This window comes from Cicer arietinum, chromosome 5 (assembly GCF_000331145.2).
Source record: "Cicer arietinum cultivar CDC Frontier isolate Library 1 chromosome 5, Cicar.CDCFrontier_v2.0, whole genome shotgun sequence".
NCBI lineage: Eukaryota > Viridiplantae > Streptophyta > Magnoliopsida > Fabales > Fabaceae > Cicer > Cicer arietinum.
Window position 1 is genome coordinate 20,582,455 of NC_021164.2, and position 11,103 is coordinate 20,593,557.

Sequence of the window (11,103 nt, forward strand, 5' to 3'; positions counted from 1 at the left end):
GAATTGGATTTTAAATATTGTTGTCTTTGTGGTTGCCTAAGTGGCTTGTGATTTATGTGATTATCTAATTGGGTGGTGATATGTATCTTTGAGCATCATTGTCATTTCATGACATATCATATGCATCTTTGTGGACGCCTGTGTGGCTGGTTTAATTTTCCCCATTGGTATGGGTGACTTCTGTGTGGACGCCTGTGTGGCTGGTTATATCCGGATCATATATGTTTAGGAGCATGCATGACTTGCATACATTTTTATGTTATTTTATTTTGATCTAATTATTTGCTATACGATTGATACTTGATTTATTTAGATACATTCTATGACTTTTGATACATCTTTAAGAACTGTTAAAGAATCAATTTTTTTAAAAAATCTTTTATTACGAAAAGATTTTATATTCATATTTTATGCTTGTTAATTTATTATTTGGTTTAATTTTGTTGTGGGATGAACTGACCCCTTACACCAATATTTAGGTACTAATGATATCAAAAGTCGTATGAATGATGTTTGATTGGTGCACGCGCGTGGGAAAATGAGACATTTACTTTAAAAATAATATTTTGTATTACTAAAAATTTTGTCGTACATTGTAAAGTTATTTACTTTTCATTATTGAATTTTAATAGAAATGCGGAAGTGATATTTCATTTGCTGGTAAATAATTGAATGTAATTAATTTCAGTCAACCTTGCTTATTTTGAATTTCAACTTAAAGAGAATTTATTTTATTTTGGACCATAAATGAATATGGATCTAATAATTGGAATATTAATTTTGCAAGTTAATAAATAAATAATATTTTACTAAATTACATTACGTTCTTTTAATGAGAAAAAAAAATTAAAAATAAAAGGAAATAAGTAAAAGAAAATAAATATTTTTAGTAATATTCGTATAAGAAAATTTGGGGCGTTACATCACTTCTCTTATGTTCTATATATTTTAGTTTTGAAATCAATATAGACTTTATGATATGATTTTCTATACAAATAAAGTTTATGAAATTATTATTATTATTATGTAATTTTTTTTTATTGTGTGTGCAAATATTTAATTTGTATTTAAGGAATTTTAATTTGATCTCACTAAAGACTTTAGTTGGATCGGTTGAAAATATACATTATTTAGTAGTTACATTGCATAAAATTTTCATGTCATTCATTCATATTGGTCTACGTCATCAAATGCACTGATGTGGTGAACGTTAAGATTTAATCATGTTATATGTTAGTGATGACAACTGTGGAGATCCATTAATGTATGAGGTGGATCAAATTATAAAGAAGAAATTTAAAGAAAATGGCATTTATGCACGCGTAATAAATTATGATATAATCATTAAGATATATTGTCCAAGTGAGATTGTTGGAGCATTTTATTAAATATTTTATTCAACTATTATATTTTAATATTATTATGTGGATATATATCTTTATTTAATTATATTAGTTATTTATCAATTAAGAGTCTTAATTAATTGTTGATCAACTTAAATAATATGACTAATTAGATTACTGTTTTGAATATTATTTATTTATTTAATTAATTGATATAGACTCAAATATGAGTGAATTACTTATGTTTTATTTTAAAATAATGAGAACCTTAATTGATTATTACCCTGTATATAAACTGTAGTCTCCAATATATATATATATATATATATATATATAGATATATATATATATATAAAACACACTGTATATCATCTTTTTTTTCATAAATGTCTAAAGCAAAGGAAGAACCATAAACCAAGAAGTTGTTAATTTGTTATTCATCTCTTTTTCTATCCATTCCATCTCTCTTATTCATATATTACTAATAGTTTTGATAAACCAAAATATATCATAGATAGAAAGATATCAAGATTTCTAATTTGTTTTTAGTGTTCATAACATGTTTGTAGCTATTTAATTTCTACAATATAATATATCCTAAAGCTATGTCTTGTATAATTAATAATTAACAAAATTAATTCCAACAATAAATGCAAGGTTATACCTTAATGAAATTACAAAAAAAAAAAAAAAAATTAATCTGAACAATCTCTACTGACAATAATAAAACTTTCATGAAGCTTACCTTGTGCTTTTATGCCTAGGTTATAGGTTATTAATAATAAATTTAGCCTTTCTAAAAGAATTACAATAATAATTTCAATCATTAATATCTTACTTCTACATAATTTACTTTTGTAACGAGTGAGGATCAATAACGATTAATGTAATTTTAATTCATATAAAAATGACAAATTTATTATGTTATGGATAATAATATTAGATATATATTGTATGTACGAGTTCATAATAATATTAATATATCTAAAGTATTCACAAAATTAATAGTATATCATACATTTAATATTATAATCATATATAACTTGTCCTATAGTTTAAATTTTGGTTGTATTTCTTTAAATCATGCATTAATAAAATTAAAAGAATCACATGATATAATATTACACTACTTTTATAAATAATGATAAATAATTATTATATTTTTACTTGATACCTTGTTTTACTTGCAATGATTATTATATTTTATGTTTCCCATCTTTTACTTGATACCTCTGAAATCGTGTTGATTTAATGAGATTTGGCCTTATTAGCAATTCATTTAGAGAGCGACAAGAGTTTGTCTTTTATTATTTGTAATATCTTATAAATGGACGGACGCAAAAATTAAATTTTCACTGTTGTATAATTTATTTATTTTTAAGTAATTTAATAATTAGATTCTTCCACTTTATGTGTGGAAAATAAAAATAAAAAATCTAAATTTAAACATAAATTTTTCTATACTAATATCTTTGGAGTTTTATGAAATGAGTTGTCTTACGAGACATCATAGTCGTATTATTTAAATAATCGAACTATTGTGAGAAATAAATTTTAAATTATTAAACTTCACATAAGCGAAATTAACAGGAATATTGTTTTCACTTGATGAGTAAATGGAAGTGAAAGATTATTGAAATCTAAATGTTGATGATGACAATTAACGAATGAGATATCGACAACAACACAAAGGGTAATGAAGGATTTTGGATCAAGATTTAACCTCTTGTGGTTCGAGGTGAGACAAGGAGACATTGATTAAAGTGGAATAAAAGTGGGAAAGGGAACATGATAACAAAAATTATATAAAATCTAATGGTGTATTAGCATTCTCAAACAAATGTTGCACCCTACCATCCCTTTTCATTTACATTAATTTTTTATTTTGGGTCTTTTTTTCATTATATTATTTTAATCACCGTGGCATGATTATGTAGGTTAATAATAGTCTTATGTGGCGATGCATCGTTTCAAGTTCGGCTTGGTGGGCACTTATCCTATTTGTAATATTATCATTTGTTAATGAACAATCTCCTAATAGCCAATCATGATGAGGGTCATGCGGCGATACTCTTGTCTAAATTTAGAGAGAAGCTATATATTTTTTTTTTATAATGGAAAAAATAATATATTAGAAATCAAAAGATATAATTATAAGGATAAGGAGTATAAAGATTATCTAAAAGTGGAAAAGAAAACAAAAATAAATCAAAAGAAAGAATACAACAACCAAAATCCAAACAAAAACACAAAAGACATCAGATAATTAAAAAGGGACTTAGAAGGGACACCACCAACCTAACAACACCTCTAGAGTCAAAATGCTAGAGGCAGATAAATATTATACAACCAAGAAGAGCAATAATAATTGGAGAACCAATGAACCAAACATCAAATGATTTGGTCTCGAGAACACCACACCTTTGTATTTGTCCAAACATTAAAAGATTCCACCTCTTATTCTTAGATGGTGCAGGAATAATCCGATGTCTTATCTAGGAACTGCAATAGGAAGATTTTATCTTATCTACCAATTGCTCAACAATCACCATCTTTTTAGAGAAGATTGAATCATTGCAGGACTTTCAAATGGATCATGCAATCAAATGCCTAATCAAAGTCAAATATAACCTAATCTTAGCCCCATCCCCGTCATTCCTAAAAACCGCAAACAAATGGAGCAAGTCCGGAGGAATCACTAACTCGCCTTAACCATCCTAAAAACCTTATACCACACCTGCAGGATAAACTCACTAGTCATAAACTATAATTACACTATATACTTATTATGTTTCTTTCGTGTAAAAATCGAGTGAATCATCAATTTTGTCATTAAAATTATAGTAATTGGTCCATTTTATTCATTAAAATTACAAAATAGCTTAAATATCTCTGAAATTGAAGACCATTCATCAAAATTGTCTCTTTATCAACTTTTTCCTTAACATTTGAGAATCGTGTTTAATTGAAATTTAAGCTTCAAGCATCTAAGTTTATCTATATGTCCAACATTTACACCATTCAAGTTAAAGAGTAAGAAATTGAAACACAATATTCCAAAAGGTGAAATATTGTTGAAATTTCAAAATTTTAAATGCAATATAAGATTACATGTGTGTCAAAATTAGGTTGAAGACAGAGAAAGAAAATAGAGAGAAGAAGACTAGAAAGAATGAAGAAAGAGAAAGAAAAAAAAGAAGAGAGTTAGAGGGAGGATGAAGACAAACAAACTAAGGAGGAAGAGAGAAGTTAAGACTTTGTTTGATAAAAAAGAGATGATAATTGATAAATTATAGTTTATAGTTATACAATTAATTGACATTTTTTTAAAAGTTAGCGGTTCAATTAATTTAAAAATATAAAGTGACGTAAAATGATATTTTTAATTAAAACTACATTTTATATCAATCAATGCTTAAATAATTTAAATTTTTTTATTAATTTAATTTTTATTAATCTAATATATATATATATATATATTTAGTTTTTTATTTTAAATTAAAATAAATAAATTATTTAATTTAAAAATTAATTATTTTATAATTTAAATTATTTATAAATAATTTAAAATTATAATAAATAAATTATAATGGATAACAAAAGATTTAATTACAATAATAAAAGTAAAATAAAAAGAGAAAATGACGATCTATCAACTCATAGGCTACTTAAAGTAGCTTACCAAAACACTATAAACTAATAAATGAATATTATCTAAATAGGGTTTATAGCTTATAAACTATAAGCTAATTTATATACCTTGCCAATTGATCCTAAGAAGGGTGAGAAGAATAAGAGAGGGAAAAAAAGGATGGAAATAGAGAGAATAAAGAGTTTGAGTTTAAAGAAAGATGTATGTTGGTAAAAAAATAACTTTCCCAAAACTCTTTAAATATAGATTTTTAATGTCACAATTATTCTTAAATTAGTGTATTAATGTCAAAATGATCATTAAATATAGTCACTTAATTTCAAATTATTTGGGCAAAATAATCGCTATAAGCGACGTTGACGTGACATACACATGAAGTGGTTGACGTGACATACACATGAAGTGAAATGTATATAGTTGATGTGTTACTTGATATCTTAAAAATTAAAAGGATAAAAATTAAGCGGTAAATTTAAGACAAAAAATTAAAGAACTCTAAATTACAATTTGAAAGACAAAATTGATGATTCACTCTATAAAACCCTATATTTTTCTAACTTATATATGTATTTTTTTCCCTCTATTTTTGAGTTTCTATTTCATTGAAATTTTGTTTTAAAAGAACATTGACATAAAAGTAAAACATAAAGTCTTGTGATAATCATTCAAAGTCGTTTATCACCATTAACAAGTTTGTTTATGGCAAAATAGACTAAAATATAATAAATATTTACTTTTTGATTTTTAGGCAAAATTTTGGTCCTCATTTTATCAAATCTGCAATTTAAATTTTCCTATATTTTTTCTCCACAATTTTGGCTATCCATTTACAAAATAGTCTACATTTAGTATCCTTCTTAATTTGAGTTACAATTGGTGATGTGGCAATCATTTAAATGATGTGCATATGATGATGTGAAAAATAATAATAATATGTAATTTAAATTTAATAATAACAATTTAATAATTTTAAAAAATACAAAATTACTTTTTTTGTCTTTAAAATATTCTTAAATTTTTTCAAAAATATATAATTCTTTTAAAAATTACTTTTCTTTTCAAAAAAATTTGAAAATTAAAGAAAAAAATAATTGGTTTTTAAATTATATTTTTTCTTTAATAATTTCTGAAAAAAATAAAAAATTGTTCATGATTGTGAAAGTTTTTTAGATATTTTTTTTAAAAAAGCTTATAAATTATGTATGATTTTGAAAAAAATTCAGAAATTTTTCAAACAAAAGAAAAGTAATTTCAAAATTCTTTTTTGTTTTTCCAAATAATTTTAAAGAAAAAAAAAGAAATTTTTTAAAAAATTATTATTTTCTATTTTAAAAAGTTATTAAAGTAATATTATTGAATTTAAATTCTTTGTCAGTGTGATTTTGTACATTATCTTGTACATGTAACTTAAATAATTGCCACATCATCAAATTACAAATCAAATTAAGAAGAAAAATTAAATATCAACAATTTTAAAAATTAAAAGATCAAATGAGGAGATCAAAACTGTATTTTGTGAGTATAACTGACCCTTAATATGAATTCAATGATCCAAATTCTACACCATTATTTCAAAAATAAGAATTAAGTTGATAAGTTTTTTTAATAAGAAAAAAAACATAAGTTGATAAGTGATATTGTCTAAGAGTATGGTATTAATATATAACACATTTGTATTGTTCAATGTTGGGTTGAGTTAAGTTAACTCACAAAATTGATCACATAAAGATCTACAATATTATTTAGGTGTATGTTATAGTATACCATTTTCATAAGTTATTTATGGGATATCAATGTTTAAAAGTCAATTAAAATTTTAATTGTGATTGATAATACTCAAATTTTAAACTAATGATCATTTTAATTTTTAGAGGTGAAACAATGACTTTATATTTGTTAGTTCCATATTAATAAGAGAAACCAAATGTGTCATTTAAAATTCAATTGGTTAAATACACATCAATCAAATACTAAATTTAAGTTGTTTGCTAACTTTTAAACACCGGTTAATTCCACCTTAAAATTTGTCTAGTACTTAATAGGCTACATTGTACTTTTGGTACTTTAAGTTACTTTTAGTTTTCACTTTGCTTCCTTAAATTTTATTTGTTTCATTTTGATCTCTTAAATTATAAATATTAAACGTTTTTATCTCTCAAGTTATTTTTCGTTCCATTTTAGTCCCTTAAATTATAAATATTAAACACTTTAATCATTTAAGTTATAAATATTATAAACTTTGGCATCGTAACTTAAGTAACTACTAAAATGTCTAGATCATTATTCAATGCAAGACTCTTATTCACATCATCTATATTCATAATACAAATTTGAAACATGATGTGTACGACCGGATAGTGGAGGTCCCAACAAATCTACGGTATAGACAATCACACCATTTTAGAAGCACTTTTTGGCCATTTTCCAATCAACATTGGACGATCATTTGTAGAAATATCAAATGATTCAAAGTTGGCGACCATAGAAAGGTGCAACATGATTTTCTCATAGCCACCCGCTTATTATTAAATGATAAATGAGACAATTATTAAATCATAAATGTGACAATTCTTCATTTTACAGTCTCTAAAACAGGATTTTGTTCTCCACAATATAAGCATCTATGGTCACTAGAGAGTAGAGAGGCCCCATAATGTGGCCATCACTATACATGTTTAGAGTATTCCCACATGATAATTACTCTTTTAATTATTTATTAATGGTCGGTCTCCCTCTAGAAAACATGTCAACTAAAGGATTGTGTTACTTGTGTTCACATTTTCACACTCTACTGCCTTAAAAAAAATACACAGTTAATTTAAACTAATTTTGATTTTATCATTTAATTAAATAATTATAATAATAACAAATTAAATAATCACTCAAGGAACTGTTTAAATTTATTGTTAATATAAAATATTTTATACAAACTATTAAATATTTTTTTAACGAAATTTAATATAATCTCGCGAAAAGATAATTTAAATTTGAAATCTTTCATTTGCATGAAAAGAGGTCACCTTATATATATGCCATAAAAAATGGTGGGATTATCATGTTGTTGGTCTTAGATATCATGATTATGTCATTTTCACACCAATGAGTCCCATTAATACATATATTGTATAATATATTTGCTTTTGGTAAACAAAAATCAGTTCCACCACTTGTCGCTATCCCTTCCTCCCAATAAGGGAAGCCGTTAAATATCAATGGACCGCACAACACAAGGATGAGAGCATTTCCATTTTCTTTTTAAATTTTTTAAAGATCTAAAAAATATATTAAAAACACAATATATGGAATCAAAAATATACTAACGACCTTAACTTAGCACAAAATAGTACAAAAGATATTATCTTACATTGAAAAAGCTGCTACCTCTTAATAGAGTTCAATCCTACCTCCTTGTACCTATATCCCGAACAAATCAAAGGATCCATTTTCTTTTAATTAATGTATTTAATATTGTTTTTTTTCAAATTTAATTGATTAAATATTGTTATCAAACGTCATATACAATGATAAAATGTAAATTTAAAGTTTATACAACTGTTTATATTTTGCAACATATAAAATCTTGTGAAAATTATTTTTAACTTTCTCATATAAATAAATGATAAAGATTTTTGTGTGCAACATGATAAAACAGTTAGAGTTTTCCTTGACAAACCGATCTTATAAGAGGTCTAAGACTATAGTTGAGGTGTTGTCGTGTTTTACAAAAATCATACTTAAAAAAAAAGACAACGCCTTTAATTACTATGATTGAAAAACGTTCTAATAGATAACAACAATGGTGTTTTCCATGTTTTACAACGATTTTTAGACTTTGCTGCAATAAAAAAAAGTTGTATTGTTTATAATTTTTTAGAAGAGGTAAAAAATATTACAAGTTTTATTTTAATTATTAATAATTAAAAAAGGTGTTGATTGTTAATTCACACCTCCAAATTTTTATGTCACTATGCAAAAAATAGGATTTTACAGCGTTTTTTTTAAGCCATTTACAGTAAAAAGATACAACAGCGTTTTTTTAAATAAAAAAGCGCTGTAAAATATGCAGATATATTGCGCGCGCTTGTTATGCACATTTTACAGCGCTTCTTTTAAAAAATGTTGTAATATATGCATTATAATGCACATTTTACAGCGTTTTTTCAAATAAGCGCTGTAAAATGTGCACTCAATATATGCTTTATAATGCACATTTTACAGCGCTTTTTCAAATAAGCGCTGTAAAATGTGCATTTTTTTTATTTAAAAACGTTGTAAATTAAATTTTTTAAAAGCGCTTTTTTGTTTTTTATGGCATTTTTTTAGAAAGCGCTATCTTTTAATTTTTTTTCCAAAATCATTTTCATCTAGAATCAGTTCACAATCAGTTCACACAACAATAGAACATATTCAAAATCAGTTCACACAATCAGTACACAAAAACAAAACTATATAACTTAACTTATAACTTAATTTACACAACAACAGAACATATTCTGATGCATATATAACTTAACTACATATACAATTTAGATATTGTACAACAACACATATTCATATACATATTCAGATACTGTGCTCTATTCATATACATATAACTAACATTATTACACAGACAGAACTAGCTACCATATAATATTCAGATCCCTTGCAGCATGCTATTTCCCAGAAAATCAAATAATTTTCATTTCAAGCACATACTGACACCAGTCTTCCTTTAATTCAATTAGATATTTCTCAGAGTATGTTGGACTGAAATTGTTAAAGTACTGTGCAATATAAAAATTGAACATAAATAAGTTAGAATCAGATATATACATAATTTATATATGAAAATCAAATAATGAAAATACCGTACCGTTTCTGGGATAATAGTTTGATTTCTATGAACAATCTCCTTCATGAATCTCAATACATAGTACCCACAGTCGATGTTGTTCGTTTGACGAGGGCACTATAAAATAAAACATATAAGTCAATAAAATATTTGTGCATTGATTGTAAAGGCATATATTTGTAAATGAAAATTTAAAGGCATATATTTCAAACCTTTATTGGAATCCATGTGATGTTATTAGACTTTTGCTTCGACACTGTAGCACCTCTTTGAGCTCGAAAAACTTGTAAAGCACTATCGAATAAATAAATGTGATTATTATAGCATTAACAAACACATTATTTATATATTAACAAACACATTACTTACGTATCAAACATAGTCTTTATATCGGAGTGATTGTTGTAATTATCGTGCAAGGGATCTAAATAGTATACAACTTCAGAGGTCGCATTGATTGCAAATAGCACCCAATGTGCCCTACAACAAATAAAATTTGGTTGGCAATTTTGTTTACACAACTAATAAATATAAGATCTCATAAATTAAAAAAGATATAAATATAATTATGTACCCTGAATTATATGGTGCAAAGAAAACTTTATCCTTCTCTATATTGCCTAATAACATATCTACAATGTATTTTTTTACATTCACTGGATCGAGTTTACACATCGAAAGCTTATGCGGAGACAAGAATGAATATCTATTTGACAATCTGCGCAAGCACACCAACTTCTCATACAAAAACCTTCAATGAAAATTTCAACTTAGATTAATTACCAATAAATGCATTTAAAAAAGTATTTTTTTTACCTTATGTACAAGCTGATGACAGTAGCATTCAGCTCCTTATGGTTGAGAAGTTCGTATATGTGCTCCTTTTCAAGAAATTCTTCATACTCATATCCGAATATAGCTTTATTCATGGTTATGATGCGTGAATCGTCGTTGCTGCCCATATTCCTTTTTACTTGGATGTCAAGACACCCCCCGTATTTAGCAAGGCATGGCTGACTTATTTTAGGAGCAACAACGACTGATTTTCTCCGATCCAGTTTTTTAGCCGCAACTATGGCAGCTTTATTACCCTCTAGCTTTTGTAGTTTGCCAGCTTTATTACCCTCCAATTTTTGAGGTTTGTCGGCTTTATTTTGCTGCCGTGAGAATTGATGACAGGAAGATTAAGCGGTTGAGGACCAAGGATGTTTCGTTGGTCAAGGTGATCTGGAACCCAATTACTGGAGATGCGACTTGGGAACTGGAGAGCAAGA